The sequence below is a fragment of the Cavia porcellus genome, unplaced genomic scaffold (assembly GCF_034190915.1).
Source record: "Cavia porcellus strain 051 isolate PalLab524CR breed Dunkin Hartley unplaced genomic scaffold, mCavPor4.1 scaffold_5, whole genome shotgun sequence".
In the NCBI taxonomy this organism is placed as follows: domain Eukaryota; kingdom Metazoa; phylum Chordata; class Mammalia; order Rodentia; family Caviidae; genus Cavia; species Cavia porcellus.
In genome coordinates, this window is record NW_026947488.1 from 14,324,643 (window position 1) to 14,343,050 (window position 18,408).

At 36.7% G+C, this 18,408-nt stretch overlaps 1 protein-coding gene across 16 annotated transcripts in view; it reads right to left on the minus strand.

The window, feature by feature from the left end:
- The window catches only part of Ncoa3 (nuclear receptor coactivator 3), a 129,892-nt gene that overhangs the window by 57,472 nt on the left and 54,012 nt on the right, over positions 1 to 18,408 (minus strand). For 10 of the 16 annotated variants that reach the window (XM_063248209.1, XM_063248221.1, XM_063248219.1 and 7 more), the window contains exon 2: positions 9,948 to 10,023. The exons of 2 other annotated variants lie outside the window; for them this stretch is intronic. The gene's annotated coding sequence lies outside the window, so the exon portion shown is untranslated. Of the gene's footprint in view, positions 1 to 5,188; positions 5,358 to 8,783; positions 8,951 to 9,947; positions 10,024 to 18,408 lie in introns of all 16 variants that reach the window. 4 more of the 16 variants (XM_063248211.1, XM_063248210.1, XM_063248212.1 and 1 more) reach the window with 2 other exon arrangements.

Sequence of the window (18,408 nt, forward strand, 5' to 3'; positions counted from 1 at the left end):
ACTACAAGTATATCACAAACAGTTCGTGGGTAATTAGGAAGGCACAGATAGATCTGGGTATGAAAATATCCCTTCTTTTAGGAATACAATCTTTTCAATCTTAACTTCCTTAAAGCACAGGAATGATTAGTTAGAGAGTTCATATGAACCCTAACCCTATAATAGGTTAATTCCTAAAACGAAGTCGGAAGTCTTATAAAACTGGGTGGGGTAAGAGTTGTACAGGAAGAATTAAACACTAGAGGAATTGTCTGGCATACCTTAAGACCTCTGGGGTTTGAAACCCAGCAAAAGAAAAATGAAATATCGGGTTAACCTTTGGGGGAATGGGAGGCTAAGCATCTAATCGAAGGCCTGTGTTCTGGCACAAGGTTCCACTCCAGTCCAACAAATTACTTCTGAAACCTAGTAATATTTGAGAAAAAACAGCTTTGAGGTCAGTAGCGTAAGAAATGTGTATTACTATTCCATAAAGCCTTCAAGAAGAGCTACAGATTCCCCAGATTTATTTTTTGAGACACTACATAGCTAAGGGACTGTCACTCAGGCTGGGACTGTACTCCTTATCGTCCTGCCTCAGTCTCCCAAGTAGCTGAAGTACAGGCTTGCACCACTCCATCTACCCATGGTGTTCTTAATAATCTTTAGTACACCAGATAGTTTTTAACAGTTTTTTGAGATGTAATTCACATATCATACTTAAAATACACAACTGGTTTTTATTATATTCAGAGTTGTGCAAATAACAGTAAAAGCACTTTTAGAACACTTTTATATCCCAAAAAAAAAACCCAACACACCTTAGCTGCTATTCCCAAAACACTCCTGTTTTCCACCCTCTGAACCTCATACAGTACTCTTTACCCACTTCCTGCTGCCCTTGGCAACCACCAATTTGCTTTTTGTCTCTGGAATTTACCTACTAAAGAACAGTCAAAATAAATGGTATCATGAAAATGATTTTTACTGGATTCTTTGACTTGCATGTTCTCAATTTCATCTACATTATACTATATATTGACAATATTTCATTTCTGAGTAATTTCACATCATTTTATGAATATACTACACAATTCACTTAGCTATTCATGAAAGGCTTTTTTTTTTTTTTTTTTTTTTTGGGAGATGGGCTTGTTAAGTGACAACATTATTAGGTTATAATAATCCTGCTCCAGCTTGGGAGACTGCTTGTGGCTATTATGAATACCTATAAAGTTTGTTAAAGAAAAAAAAATTGTGTACTCTTCAAGGAGATATCAGGGAACTAAGGAAAAAAATACATTGATGTCAAGAGGGCTCTTAAATAAGATACCAGCACTAACACAAACAAAATAGATTGGAGGAGTTGTTTTGTGTAGTATTATAGGTTGAAAATTCAAGAGTGTTCTACCAAAAAGGCTACATCCCTGGCCTTCTTGTAGAGATGGCATACCACTAAACTGCCCAAACTGGCCTCAACTGTTGATATTCCTCCCTCAGCCTCTCAAGTAGCTGGGCTTATAGGCATATGCCACGGAATATGATAATACTTGCAAAAAGGCCTACCAAGTTTGCTAATAAACAAAGAAAACAGGCTCTTCAGAAATACATTTTGAAAATACTAGAAAACAATACTGTGATAACCAGAATTAACACACTGAGGGTTTAAATTGGGAAACTGGACAACATACAAAATAGACAGGTATCATAAATGGCTACTACATAAGTGGCTGCCTTGCAGGTGCGAGGTCATGAGTTTCAATCCCTGGTACCCGCCCCCATAAAAAAGAAGTAGAAACTTAACAAAAAATCAAAAGGAGGGGCTGGAGGTTTAGCTCAGCTGCATAAGCACCTGCCTTGCAAGCAGACGGTCTTGAGTTCGATCCCCGGTACCAATAAAAATGAAGAGACAAAAAAAAAAAAAAAATCAAAAGTAATTATTTGGAATCTAATAGAGTATAACAGAAATAAAATGATGGGTACAACAGGAAACTGGAATAACTGAAGTGGGGAGAGAGAAGTCAATGAGCTTGATGATGTATCATTACAAACCTCCAAAACTGAAATAGAAAAAAAACTGAAATAAAACATAATATCCAAGAATTTTGTTACAATTACAGAAGGTATGACAGCCCCATAAAGATAATACTATTTAATAATAACTTAAATTCTGAAAAGGCCAAGACTATAGTACACAACGCTAAGAAGAAGAGATTTCCTACGGCCACCAAGGACCAGTAAAAGGGCTAAATGCACAAATACAGAAAGGAGTTGGCCATTTGTGGGGCATGGCTATAATACCAGCATTAAGGTGCCAAAGGCAGAGGGTCTTGGCAAGCTGGGTAACAGCTTAGGTTACACAAGTGCATCCAGAACCTATCTCAAAAAATCAAAATGAAAAAAAAAAAAAAAAAGACTATTTAAAATAAACAAAGATTGCTAAATTTTATTGCATACATATGCATAGCTGAAGTTTTAAAATACCTATGTGAACAGTCTGACATTTGATATAAATCCTGGAAAAGAGGCATCCCATTGATTATTCTCACCAATTAACACTACAAATCCTATCATATTCACAACAGTGCACTAGGAGAAAAGAGTTCCCATGTACCATTTCACTTGAGAAAACCAAGAAACATAGTCTAGTAAGTTGAACAGCTAGAAACTAAATCCAAATCATTTTAATCCAAGGACAAAATTTTAAATAATGTCAAAATTTAATCAGTTTTTTAAATAAACAAAAACTTAAATGTTGATAGGGCATCAAATATTTTATTATTTTTCTCATGGAATTTCAATACAATTATACCACTTAAAGCTACTCTAGCATCAGTGAATTATAATTGGCCTAACTAAAATTTCGCTTTTCTAAATACATCAATTAGAAATTCAATCCCACCAGCCTAAAATAAACAAAAATTACAGATGTTAGCAGGTCATCACCAACATGATCTATTCTAATTAAATATTCCCTTTTTTGAAAAACTCCCGAAAGGACTGCATCTTACAAAGACTTTCATCTCTTAGTCTTACTAACAGACATGCAATTATAATCAGAGAAAGCAGAAATTGCCAGGGATATAGCTCAGCTGCACAGAGCCTGCCTGGCAGGCCTGAGTTCATTTCCCAGGAACAAACGGAGTGGGCAGGGGTATAGCTCAGCTGCAAGGCACCTGCCTGGCAAACGCGAGGTTTAAAAAAAAAAAAAAGAAAAGAAACACACACACAATATGTGTGTTTTTTTTAAAAAAACATGTGTATATATACATATGTGTTTTTGAAAAAGAGGAAATTGATCAGCATATACATAACATGTATGTGCCTAAAAACATAAAAGAGGAAACTCATCAGCAGGCACCTAAACGCTTCTGTAATAAAAAACTCAATCTGCCAACCAAGAAATTTAAAGTTGGCAATATTCTGAACTGTTTGGTAAAATGTGTGAACTGGTAAACAGAAAAATCAATGACAGGGTGAAACTACTACTCTTGGGCCAGGGATCTAGCTCAGGAACTAAAACACTCGCCTGGTGAAAAGCAAGTCTTGCATTCAATCCCCAGTGGCAAAAAGGGTTACTATTCTTTTAGTTTTCATACTAAAAACTCTTTGAGATTGTTATACCTGGGCAAGTCATGGACAAAACTGACATTTTTTTCCTTACACACACACAAAACAAAGCACTTCTGAATTTTTTGATTTTTAACCACATTTCGGTTTACAAGATCTTTTAGAACATGGTTCATATTTCAATTAGCAGGCATTAAAACCAAGCTTATAGTTCAAAAGCTACCTTTCAACTTTCAGTATTCAATTTCAAATTAAACAGCAAAACAAAGATAAATGGGGGCTGGGGATTTAGCTCAAAGGCATAAGTACCTGCTTGCAAGCAGGCGGTCGTGAGTTCAATCCCCGGTACCGATAAAAAGGGAAAAAGACAAAAGACCAAAAAAAAAAAAAAAAAAGACAATGCCAAATACTAAAGGAAAAAAGTTACATCATACACACAATGGAATATTATTCAAAAATAAAAAACAAAAAATTATACAATATCTATGAATCTTTTTCAAATATACACAGGTTGATTAAGGGAAGACACTGCTGATCAAAGTCCAAAATCACACAATCTGTATAAAGTAAAATAAAAGCCTCAAACAAATACTAAAGTTACATTTTTTTCAAACCACTTTTAGAAATCTGTGAAGTTATACCACATAACAATATGCAAAATGAACATTCACAAAGTTACTGATTACAGTATTTTAATTATAAAACCCTAGAAACAATCTAGATACTATGCAGCCAAAAAAAGTTGCCTGAATAAACTATAATATTGTATATAATATATGTAAACAATGGAGACTCGGAGATAATACAAACTAATATGAGGTAGATTAAGGAAATGAGAAAATGAGGTATTTAATAAGGTACAGTATTTCAGCTGGGAAACATAAATTGATCTTGAGACAGATGTTGATGACTCCACAATCTTGTGAATGTATTTAATGCCATAGAAATAAAACAAAATGGGAAAGATTTCACATTAAGTGACATTATTCCCAAGATACCCAAGAGGAGATACAGGAGTATAGTACGCTATCTTTTGTGTAAACAAAAAATAAATAACATGTTCATAAATCTACTTATCGAAAAAGAAACAAGCCAGAAAAATTATTTATGACAAATGAGAGAAAGTGGTATGGATAGGAGGGAATATATACTCTGTACTGGCTCTGACTTTTGCTTTGGTTTTTATAAGGCTAGGAATGAACCCAGGGCCTTGAACATGATAGGCAAGCACTCTACCACTGAGCTGCAACCTTATCCATGATTTTGACTTTTGAAACCATACTAATAGTATACATGTTTCAAAATTAAAATCATTCAAAATCAGAAGGAACATAAAGCTTTGAAAAGCAAGCAAAACAAACAGCCAGGCATGGTAGCTCAATTTTTTTTTTTAGACAGGGGAGGATCTTACTACATAGTTCAACCTGACCTTGAAATAACAATATACCCAGACTGGCCTCAAACTCATGGTAATCCTCCTACCTCACCTTCTCAAAAACTGAGATTACAGGTGTATGCCATCAAGCCAGCTTGGCAAGAGGATTTCAAGTTGGTAGCCAGTCTGGAGCTCAGCAAAACTTAGTCTAAAAATAATACTTTTAAAAGGGCTAGATATGTAGCTCAGTTCTATAATACTCACTCTCTAGCATATAAAAGGCCATAGGTTTCTTTTTGAGACAGGGTCTTGCTGTGCAGTTAAGGATAGCCTTCAACCCACTTTGTAGTCCAGACTGGCCTCGAACTCCCAGCAATCCTCCTGCCTGAGCCTACCGAGTGCTGGGATTGCAGGTATGCACCTCCATGCCCATCTGCAAACAAAGTAATTTAAGAGTAAAATTTTAAATGTTCTCTCTCATCATGGGCAGAACTGGGCAATTAAACAAATTATCCACTCGTTTAAAGTTTCTTTACTATAGTAAAATGGACATCTCAATTCTAAAATTCCTTTAGATGTATTACAGGAGTGAGTAAACACTGACAATTTTAAAGACCAAAATTCTCAAAGCATAAGAAGGGCCATAAGCAGCAGACAAAGAGACTCTTTCTCCCAAGGCCCTGCTGCCATCAAAGGGCCAACCACAACCCCACAGCAAATCCACCACTGGCTTGAGGGCAGTCAGCACAGGAAATAAGGATTCACCAACCAGCTGAACTGGAGGAACACAGAAAAATATCAGGACTAAGGAGCAAGGTACAAACTGTGACCTCCAGCCCATGCAGAACAAGTCCAGGAGACACAAACACAAAAGAAATTGTAATTCACATACCTGAAATTTCTGAAATGATAGCAGCAGAAGTAAAAAGACAACTTAACTTTGTATTCCTATATCTTGTAGTCTGAGAAACTAATTGGAAGATAACAACGTGCATTATACTACGGTTGATTTCCTACTGTCCTTTTTTCTGAGGTTCAATATTCCTGTTTTGTTTCATTCTCTTTAAAAGAGCCGTGAAAATGAAATTTAGATACAAACTCTATAGACATAACATAAATTTATTGTTTGTAAAATATGTACATCCTTACACACACATGCATATACAAATGCACACAGGTTTATTTTCCAGCTTTATCTACTTGAAGGGTCAAGATGATGGGATGAGGGTTGACTATGTAACAAAGTAGTAGAACTGTATTCCCTTGGCTTGTATGAGACCCTGGATTCAATCCCCAACATCAAACAAAAACAACACTGAACTAACAACAGGGTCAAGATGAGGGGATCAATGAGGGCACTGACCTTTTTGTAACTATTACAGCAAAAGGCGGAGGTTGCAGTCAAGAAACATCACTGAATCCATTTTGATGAAGATCTTAATAATATCTCTGTTATCTCCCCACATAGCAAGGGAGTGCAATACTAGAGAAATCTGACAATGAGTGTGGTGGCCACGAAGTTGAAATTAACATTACAGAGAGGATCCAGTAGACATCATGCACTTGCAAAACCTCTTTGTTGTTCTCTGGATAAAGTCATCTATCTAAGCAGCTATAAGTACATCATCTCCGTATCTCATTGTAGGAAACATTATACCAGGATGGAGGAGGGGGAATATATATAGCTCAGTGGTACAGCGCTTGCCTTGGAGCATGCAAGAGGCCCCTAGGTACCTTTGGGTGGGAAGGGTCAAGATTTAATGTTGGAGGCCAGAAGTGTTGACACCTACTGGCTGAAGCAGAAAGATCCAGAAGAGTTCGAGGTCAGCCTGAACTACGAAGTAAGATCCTGTCTCAAAAAGAAAGGTGAATCCCAGCATGGTGGAACATGCCTGCGCTGCGAGTTGAGGCCAGCCAGGACTATATAGTGAAAAGCTGTCTCAACGAAAGAGAAAAACCGCCAGGCATGGTGGCACCTTACTGTAAATCCAGTACTGGAAGGCTGAGGTAGGAAGATCACTGGGCTAGCCTGGGCTTCAAAATGAGCAGAAGGCCATCCTGAACTGCGTAGTGAAACCTTAACACGCATACACACACACATACACAAACAGGAAACAAGTAAACAAGGAGGGTGGTAGACTATTCCAGTAAACGACAGATAACTAAATGTGGTACCTATCTCAGATTGGAATTCCATACAGGTAGTACGTACATGACACTCTGTATGAAATTTATCAGGTCAAGCAATAAGGTAGGAATGTGGGCAATAGGTATTTGTCAATGATAAAATTCTTAAACTTACAGGTTATAAAAGGTTAATTTTATAATATAATTGTTCATGTTTCCAGTAGATAATAATTATATTTCTATGGAAAGCAGATACATGTATGTAAAACATTTTAATTCTGCTTTTAATATACATTTATTGATACATTTAAGATGTACATAATCATAGTCACCAATGGTAATTTGTACATGTATGTTTTCATTACTCTATTCTTCCCCATCCTCTCACCTCTCTTTAACCCATCTTTCTCCATCCTCTTCACAAAGCTTTGTTTTCATTGCTTTTTAATCATTTTTTCCCTTTTCTCTTCCATTCTCTCTCCTTCACCCCACTTTTTTCCTTCCCTTTTCACAATATGTATTGTACAATTTGGTCCTTATTTACATGAATACACACTTCTCAGATAAAGAAAAATAAATGGCAAAAAAATACATGGAAAAATGTTCAACATCAATGATTGATGTTGAATGAGAGGTACAAATTAAAACTCTCAAAAAGACCCCCCCAAAAAAACACGTAGGACAGAGGATTCAGCTCAGTTGCACAGTACCTGCCTGGCTGGCAAGCATGAGGTCCTGAGTTCACTTCCCAGTACAAAAAAACGAGAACAACAACAACCAAAAAAAACAATGCTGAGGTTCAATCTCACTACAGAAAGAATGGCTATCATCAAGAAAACAATCACTAACAAATACTGGAGGAGTTGCAGGGGAAAAGAACCCTTCTACACTGCTGGAGAGTCCTCAAAAAACTAGGATTAGAGATCACGTTTGATCCAGCTATTCCCCTTTTGGGTATCTTCCTGGAAGAATTAAATGCATCATACCACAGCAATATGTGCACTCAAATTTATAGCAGCACAGATTTTAATAACTAAATCACAGAAACAACTCAAATGACCATAAACCAAGGGTAACAATGTGTTTTTAATATATAATTGAGTACTACTAGGCCATAAAGAAGGATAAATGGGACATTTCTAAAATAAATGGATGCAACGTGAGACCGTACTCTTGAGTGAAATAAATCTGACTCACCTGTATAAACATTATATTTGTCTCACTAATGTGAGAAACTGAAACAGCAAATAAGCACCAAAATGTCTAACACTTTGTTCTTTAAAAAATACAGCAGAAGTTCTAGAGGGAAAGAAGCACAGTGTGTATAGCTTACTTTCAAACTGTTCAGGAAAGTGTATATAGCTGGGTTGGCAGTGCAGGCCTATCTATAATTCCAACACTTTTAGAAGAAGGAAACAATAGATCACATTGAAGCCCAACTTATCAAACAATAATCCAGAGGACTGGGGATGTAGCTCAGTACCAAGGTCCTGAGTTGAATTCCTAGTACCCCCTACAAAAACAATGAAGTATGTAATGAGCGTGCGAAGAGAAAGGGATAGAAGAAGATAGATTTCCAAATAAAGAACCACTTCAGGGGGCTGGGGATTTAGTTCAGCGGCATGAGCATCTGCCTTGCAAGCAGGTGGTCGTGAGTTCGATCCCCGGTACCAATAAAACAATATAAAAAATAACAAACCACTTCAAATGTCAGAAAAATTTTGTAACTTACCTCCACAACCCTAATCACCCATCCTGTCCTGGGGATTCAAAACCAGGACATGGTGTATGCGTAAGAAGCACTCTGCCAATAAGCGTTCTGCTTCATTTTGTTTTGTGAGTCAAGGGAAAGGATACATTTAAGAAAATCTTCTAGCCAGATGAGATGATGATGCACACCTGTAATCGCAACACATGGAGGCTAAAGCAGGAGGATCATTGAGTTCTCGAGACCAACCTGGGCTACAAAGTGAACTCAAGGCCAGCCTGAATTGCATAGTGAGACCCTGTCTCAAAAAGACCCCCAAAAAAAATCTTCTAGTAAAAATCTGAAGTGGGTAGAAAACTGTAGATAAGAAAGCAGTAAAGGAACATGGACAAATACATGTATGAATTATGTGGTCTGGGCCTTGAAGAAGGTAAAATTAGAAACAGAAAATGGAACAAATGCAGAAGACAGGAAAATTGCAAACCAGATAATGCCTGTTTACTAAATACATCATCAAAAGGGGGTGGAATGCAAAGAAGACACCAGATTTCCTAACTAGCTAATTATAAAATGATGGCATTAATAACAAAAAGAAATTTAACTAGCTAGGCAAAGCAAAACTATTATCTCAAACCAGGCATGGTGGCATGCCCCTGTAATCCCAGTACTCCACAAGGTGAAGCAGAAAGATCTTTCTAAGTTTGAAACGAGCCTGAAATTCATAGCAAGACCCTATCTCAAAAAGACCCTTCCCTCCAAAAAAATTTATCTTATATATCAGACATTTCTAATCTTATTTTTCCTATCCTGATGCAATATTAAAAACTAAGAAAGGGGTTAGATGAAATACCACTTTTAATATCAAAAGTAATATGGGGAAATTAGTCTTCACAGGTCAAACAGTAAACACTTGCTTACAATGTTGACTAAATGCCCTTCAAATAACCATACAAGGGAGATTTTCCTCTCTCCATCCAAAAAATTGTTTATGAATCTACATACAGATGTACAAATATACACTTGTCTTTGCCCAAATATCCCAATTACATTCACTCAATTTATATTCACTGAAGAGAAAAAACAAAAAGCACCAAACAAGTTTAAATCAATCATAAAGAAGCAGGCAGTATTTTCAGAAGGCTTAAGTCAAAAAAATTAGAAAGAATCAAGTCAAAGTAACTGAATTACCTGGTTAATCAGTAAAATGATGTTGGAGTTTGTTTTTAATGGTCTCTGAGTCCACTGTTTAACAAGTATTTTGATCCTGAAGACAAAAAAAGAAAGAAAGAAAGAAAGAAAGAAAGAAAGAAAGAAAGAAAGAAAGAAAGAAAGAGAATGGGTGTTGAATGTCATTATCCTTGGGTCACAAAAGCATTAGTATCAGTCAACACAAATTAATTACAGTACCTCTATTAATATTTTGTCATTCCTCAAAACTGCTGCTTACAAAAAAAAAAAAAAAAACTCAAGCAAGGCATACACAATAAATACACAGCGTATAGACCTGGAAAATCCCAAATTGGGAGATTGAACACTCCTCCAAGTTATGAAAAATAATCAAGACAGACAAGCACTCTGAACTGTTTTCTTCTAGTATCTAAGAGGAAGTATCTCGCCATCAAAATGAAATATAGTAATGGTGAAATTAGGAACAATTGTTCAAAATATAGAATATGTGAACAAAAAAACGGCAGGTTTTTGGATGCAAAGACAAGCGTTGTAGTATCCAGTTGTGACAAAGCCATCCAAATAAACCTTAGTTCTCCTTATAATTCCCAAATACAAAAATATAAAGCCAGTAACTTGAATGCCATTTTGTAGTCCTAACTATATCAAACACAACCACCATCACCACATAGCCTAGAGTTAATAAGCATTCAAGCTAGAACTGACAAGTCTGTTGGGACAGGGAACAGAAAAAATGACATTCTTAAATTCCAAGTAACAAAAATAATATACTGTGTTCAATCCGACAGGAGTACACAAGGGATTGCCGACTACAATCTAGATACATGGTATGAATGGTTGTTGCACTTTTGAGGCCCAAAATAAACAGAGGAAAAAACATAAAGAGCACAACACAACATATGCAACTAAAAGAGAAAAAAGAAAACTCCAGGTAGCAGACTGTTTATGATCATAACAATCCAGAATTTATAGCTGACAAAAGTAACCTGGTTGTACTTAGAACTTGGAATGCATGTTCCAACGTACAATAAAACTAGTTCAAGAGCACAGCCTTTGAAGTCAGCCAGGTCAAGACTTTAACTTCCAGCTAGTTGGGCAACCTTGGTCAACTTATGAAGTCTACACTGTAATTTTTTTAATGGAGGAGGGAACACAAAAGTATAAAATCTCATAAGACTCTTGTAAGGTTTAAGTGAAAACAGACAAATTACTTAATTAGTGCATAAAATAAGCCATTATCAATTAATCAAAAGGCTATCTGAGGGGCTGGGGATTTAGCTCAGCAGCATAAGCGCCTGCCTTGCAAGCAGGAAGTCGTGAGTTCAATCCCTAGTACCGATTTAAAAAAAAGAAAAAAGCAAAAAAGGGGGAGGGGGGCTATCTGACATATGAATATCCAAGCATACTCAAACAAAATTTTAAAACTGAAAAAAATCAGTTGTTTTTAAATGAGTTTTAAACCTTTTGCAATTGGATTTCTTAGGTATACAAATTAATTAGAAGAAGAAGAAAATGGAAGGGGCTCAAAAAAAACTTCTGGAAGGAGCTTCTAAGGCTGCTTTGTTTTTCAGACACAGTTTAGGCTGGCTTTAAACTGTTTATCCCAAACTAGCCCAAGTTCAAACCATCCTTCTGCCTCAGTCTCCTAAGTGCTAGGATTAACAGCCATGTACCACCTCGCGCAAATGAATGGCTCTGTTAGAAACCAAGTTTCATGTCAAAAATGGTTCTTTGTTGTTATTCCATTTATAGGGGGCAGAATAAAGGGCTGTACAGCCAATAGCACCTAAGGAACAAGTTAATGAGATAAAGAAAAGAATTAAGCCAGAGAGTACCCAAGACCATAACAACTCACCCAATACTACTATCTATTGTCGAAGGTTAGTGAGAAAGCACCTTAACTTATACTCTTAGTATCTTATGGCTGGTTTCATATTTTTCTTGAAATATGCCATTTTTCTCTTATAATTCAGACTCAATTCTGAATTCTCTTGAATTCAGATTGGCAGGGTCAACATATTAAAATATGTTGCAGGCAAGTTCACCTGTGTGATAGTTACTCTGAGATGTACCCTGAGGACTGAACTAAGATTTCAAACAAATACCTAAATTCCCAAACCAAAGACCTAGCATCTGTATAAAATTCTCCCTTCCCAGTAGGTATATACCTAAACTACAGAAAGTCCTACATACTCACACCTCAATGATTACATATTTGTCTGTAAGGAACCTGGAAGGGGTGGACAAATTAAGAACTACTATGTACCAGCTACTGCTTGGGCTGAGGCAGGAGGATAGCAAGCCTGGGCTACATAGTGAGTTTGAGGCCAGCCTCAACTACATAGCAAGACACGGTTTTAAAAAAAAAATGTAGCAGGATCCTATAAAACATGCAAGTGTTATAAAAACTGCTGGTGAGTTAAATTTGTCTGGAACCAAGATTCTACAAAGCCAATAATCCCAGTAGATTTCTTAGGATGTATTTTTTTACCTTTAACCCAAAAAAAAGGTCTTACACCTATTAATTAAATTTTAGTCGCTCATACATAAGAACCAAATTACAGCCAGGCATGATGGTACACATCTGTACCCAGTATTCAGGAGGTTGACCATGAGGATCTTTCCAAGTTCCAAACTATCCTGGGCTACAAAGTGAGCCCTAGGCCAGGCTATACAGTGAGACCTTTTCTCCAAAAAAAAAAAAAAAAAAAAAACTGACATAAAAACTGGAATATAGCACTTTCTAAAATATTAGGCACTTAGAGGGTATAGGGAAAACCTTGTACTGATGGTGACTGAGTAGATCTTATGGTCAAAGCCTGCATCAGCAGAGTTAATGGGGGCAGGGCAAGTTCACCTGTGTAATAGTTACTCTGAGATGTGCCCTGAGCACTAAACTAAGATTCAAACAGTGGGAGAGAAACTCACAGAGGAAGAGCCAAACTGTAAAACACTGATTTTTGGAAATGCAAACAGGAACCCCCAAAAGGCTACAAAGTATTATTATGAATATTTTCTTTCCGTACTGAAGGCAGATCAGGGCAAGTTCTCCACTACTCATACTAAACCCTGTTCTTGCTATGTAGCTGATGGCATTGTTCAGTCTCTCCTCATTTCCTAGTATCCATAGAGAGGAGGTGCCACTGTTCTTGGGGAAGCCAGCTACTACCCACCAACCTTCAAAGCACTATTTAGAAGTGAGGTGTGGTGGCACATACCTGTAATCCCAGCACTTGGGAGGCTGAGAAAAGAGGAGCACTGCATATTTGAGACTATGTGGGCTACACAGGGACTTCCAGATCAGCCTGAACTGCACAGAAAAACCCTCCTCCAAAGGCAAACAAAAACAAAAGGATTGCAGAATAAACTGGTTCACAAAATAATGTTCAGCTTAAAAACTGCATAACAAGTATTAAATACACTGTTCTTTTACAGTTGACATTATTTATCAAGTGGTAAACATTATCCTTTGTTGAAATCACAATGATTTCATTAGCGATAATAATAAAATGCAACCAATCTGTAACTTACTGAAAGAGAAAGAATGAACATGGTATGAATTTTGCATAAGAAAATTTAAACTTCTACAAGATACCACTCTTTGAGGTATATGCACTAAAACCCTGTAAAAACTTTATTAGTCCACTAACATATATGTTCAAATATTTTAAAATGTAGTTGCTACCCAGGATAACAAGGCAAGACATTGATTACAAACCTTTCTGCTTGGTTTCTGAGTCAGGTTCTTGCTCTGTAGTCTAGGCCAGCCTTAAAACTGATATCTAATCTAGGTTGGCCTCTTAACTTCTAATCCTCCCGCCTCAGCCTAATTGTACAGAATTATGTCATCAACTCCCAGTTCTACGAACTTTTTTTTAAAGGCACTATTAATAGCCGGGGATTTAGCTCAGCTACATAAGAGCCTGCCTGGCAAGTGCCAGGTCATGAGTTCGATCTTCAGTACAAAAAATAAAAATAAAAATGAAAAATAATTTTGATAGGAGATAAAGAATTATTACAACATAAGCATTCCCAATAACATTTTTTTAAAAACTGATACTACTTATCCTATACTATATACTACAATCACGCTGACTTACATCATTTAATAAATACATGCTTACTTCAACGGAATCGACCTGAAAATTTAAATGATGCAATGAAAACAGAAATCCTGGGGTGAAAATATCTCAAACTCATGGTAAGCCTCCTCCCTCAGCTTCCTGGGTGCTGGGATTATCATGATCAGAAGAAACCCAAGGTTTTATAAAGTTGAGCTTCTGCAGGCAACCCTATACAACTCATTTATTTCAACTGAATGCTTGCTGTGCTTAGTATTACTAGATGCCAAGCACTGCACTCGCACAAAATAGAAGGCAACTTACAATTCCTGCCATTAACTAGGAAAGAAAAACAGATATAAACAGTCCCTTATGTTCCTGAAAATGATGTTTACAGAGTAAGCATTTGCTGAAAATCAGTATGTGACATTGAACAATGTCCCGAGAATAAAAGGTGAAAGACAGGGTCTTATGACACTACCATATCATAGAAAATTAAAAAAAAAAAAAAAAACCTAACCTTTTTCATAGAAAGCAAGTTAAATCCAAAACCACTTATCTCAATGAAAATGAAAAAATTTAAAATTAACAAAATCAGAATGTACAATTCTTCCAGTTATCCCCAGAGTTAACAAAACCAAAATGCCATTTGAGTTCATGATAAAAAGGAGGTAGGGAAATGTTGTAAAAAGGCTGGCCACTTCCATAAAAAATACACAGGATATACAAAACAAAGGGGGTAGATGAAAGAGAAAACTTTACTCAGCATATCTGGGAAATTATGCCACACATTTTACTTTCATGATGACACCATTACCCAGTATTAAAACAACATTAAACAATTCATTTTTTTAAAATTACCTTGATTAAGGAGAAAACTAAAACATCCAGTTGGCAGACCAGTTTATTAAAAGGCCCCATGTCTCTGAGTTAACTTAGTTATAACGCAGTTGCTGAACAGGCAGCCAGCAAACAGTTTACTGGTGCACAGTCTGCCTCTTTCCTCATCTCTTGGAAAACCTGGACGCATATCTCACAATATAAATACAGGAAAGAGAACCAGAGGACTGGGTGGGGAGGTGAGCAAAGCTCTGCCTTCCACCAGAGGAAGGCTGTTCCACAAGAATTGCTTACAGGGTCAAAAGTTGACAGTGGTTTCAATTTCACCTTTTAGCAGCCAATCAGCAAGCAAAAACTGCATGCTGACCCCCTTAGGCTGCAAATGAACATTAACTCATTGGCTACCAAGATCTCTTGTATTTCTTTTATCCTACGGCTTTTTCTTTCCTTTTTTTTTTAAAGGGCAAGGAGGAGTGGAGAAGGCAAAGAATATCTTAAGTTCAAGGTGACAATTATAAACAGGTGTTTGAGAGGCGAAATAATCAAGTAATTATCCTTTTTCTCCTTGAAATCAATCTCCTTATCCTGTCAGTATCTAACAAACCAATCATTTATGCTAGTAACAAGACAATCAATTTAAGCAGATTAAGGGGACATTTAACTTCCAAGAAGCTGCAATTCCAGTAACTTCTGATAAAAATAATGTATTTCCAGTCAATACTTTAACACGTTCCTGGGGGCCTGAACTACCAGATGATGGATACATGTGTGACTATGATACCCAATGTGACTTTATCATGGAACCCAACAGGACAGTTGTGAAGTTACCACTCACTGGAGGTTCACAGCCACCAGCAGTGAGACATATAAATTATGGCCCCTTTCTGAATGTTAAAATAGGCCCAAATAAAAGATGTTTAAAATATTTACACTCCCAATTTTTTAATCTGTACAGATCTCACCCTTCCCCCAGATCAGCAGTACAAGCATTTAATATGTTACCTTATTCACAGAAATGAAGTTAGAACTCCTGATTTAACTTCCCTTTTCCTATACTCTTCCTTTCTCTGTAACTACTTTCAGCAGCCAGGAGGATCACTGCTAGTTCTACAAAGTCACTCTGAACTACATGGAGAGACCCCGTGTCAACAACAATAACCCAAAAAAAACCAACAGATACCACAGTTACTTCTGAAAAACCCCCAAACTGCTGAACGGCCTCATATAGATTTCATGATGTATAATCTGCACATGGGTAGCAATTTAATGTCAGTTATTAGTTATTCAGGCAGTAAATAAAACCAATGCCAATATATTGTTTTTTCTTATTTCAGCATTAAAACAATTTTCTAATAAGAACCCCCAAACCCCATTATTTAAATGTATGCATATTTAGCAGTGGTTTTAAAATAGATCTAGTTTTTTTTAATGTGTATTGTGTCTTTATGTATCTTCTTACAAGATGGCTTCATTTTGAGAGAAAATGGATGCGATAAAATTCTACATCAAGTCAGCATGTTAGCAAGAAGCTTTTCTGTGTGTTCTGAATTTGATTAATACAAGCCAAGGTCACTTCCTGAAAGATGCCTACCATGCAGCTGCAGGCAAACTAGGGCCTAGTGTAAGATTGGGGGAAGGGAATGGGTGATGGCATTTATTAACACTCAGAAAGGATTCAATCTCCAAGAACAGCTATACTGCTGAGAGAAGGCGGTAGTAGGGAATACTCCAAGCTTTGTAGTATTATTATTTCCATCCTTTAATATCTAAAAACAAACTTAATTCAGTATGATGTTCATATATCCAAGTCACACAAAAATCCTCACTGCTACAAAGTGTGAAAGCATGCTATACCCAGTAAATCATTTAATACTGGACACTGAAGTAGACAGGCATTCTACACAAGGCAATCTGCATTTGCTCTGCAAAGCACCTACCAAAAAAAGGAAACAAGTCCTGAAAAACCAGAATCAGATTCAAATTTTGTTTACCTAAAAACAAGCATTGCTTAAGTCATGAAAGTAAAAACCTCAAACTTTACTGGAAAATGTCTGATAAAATTGTGCTGAAATTCAATCAACTATCTTACCAGCATTAATGCAAATGTTATTGTGCCTCAGTGCTTAAAAAAGACATTAAAAAATATCAGCAACTAGAGAAAAACCTCTTTGAACAATTAATAACAAGACTTTTATTGAGCAGTTACTATGCACAGCTAGGAAACTACACTGTGTACTTTCCTGTATTTTTCAAATCCTTCACACATTTCAAAACAGATAAAATATTAGTCACAGTGTAAGAAACCTATGCCCTCCCCGTAATTTTATATATCTAACTTTTCTAATAGATAAACTGATTTTGTCTCATTTTTCCTATCAAATGAGAATTATCCTCAAATCATGATATCCCAGAGATAATTAGCAATAAGCTTGTTTGCAATGGCTGTATAAATAAACACAAAGCCAATCATCACTTTAAAACACTGTCATATTCAATGCCCTTCCTATTTTCTTCGTGTCCCTCATCCATTTTCTGACTGAAACTTGGTTCAGTAACTTCAACAAAGGGCTTTTCAAATGTTAGAAAGAAAAGGAAGGCAACTAAGTAAAAACATACTGTGAGAAGTCCCCTAATTGAAAGAATCTAGTCCCTGAAAGTGGCCCAAAAACGTATTAGGAAAAGTTCAACAAGATCTTAACACACACTGCTACAGTTTGCATCCTGAGTATCCCCCAAAGGTCTACATGGTAACTGTTTGGTCACTGGTACTATACTATTGGGAGCTGATGAAAATGATAGGTCCCTAGGTCCCTAGAGGGAGGATCTTCAGGTCACTGAGGATATGCCCCTTAGGGAACTGTGGAAACTTGTTCTTCTTTCCCACTGTCTTTTTTCACTTCTCAATCATAAAGCTATCTTTTTTGGTTTTTGTTGTTGCTGTTTGTTTTTGGTACCAGGGATTGAACTCATGATCTCATGTTTGCCAGGCAGGTGCTTATGCCGCTGAGCTAAATCCGGCACTCATAAAGCGCGTTTTGCTGCAGCACACACACAGACAATGATGAGTTGCTTCCGTAAAGCAAGAGGGCCCAACTAATCACAGACTGAAACCTCTAAAACTTTACACTAAATACACCTTTCTCTTTACCAACTGATTGTCTCAGGTAATTGTGATATGAACAGAAAGCTAATATTCTGAACTGGGACAAACCTATAATCCTATCACTACCAAGACAGGCTGAGGGAAGAGGACTGCTGCGAGTTCAAGGCCAGCCTGCACTTCAAAGCAAGACCCTGCTTTAGGGCTGGGGATTTAGCTCAGCTGCATAAGCGCCTGCCTTGCAAATGCACAGTCATCAGTTCCATCCCTGGTACCAATTTAAAAAAAAAGAAAGAAAGAAATTAAGACGCTGCTTCAAACCACAAACAAAAAATTTAAAAATAAAAATAAAAAGGTAAATTGTATAATCTTCCTCCCCAAGACACCTTATAGACAAAAAAGGGAGGTGAATTTGCCCTCAATACCTCCTGGCTCCTATTTTTTCCAATATGTAAATTAT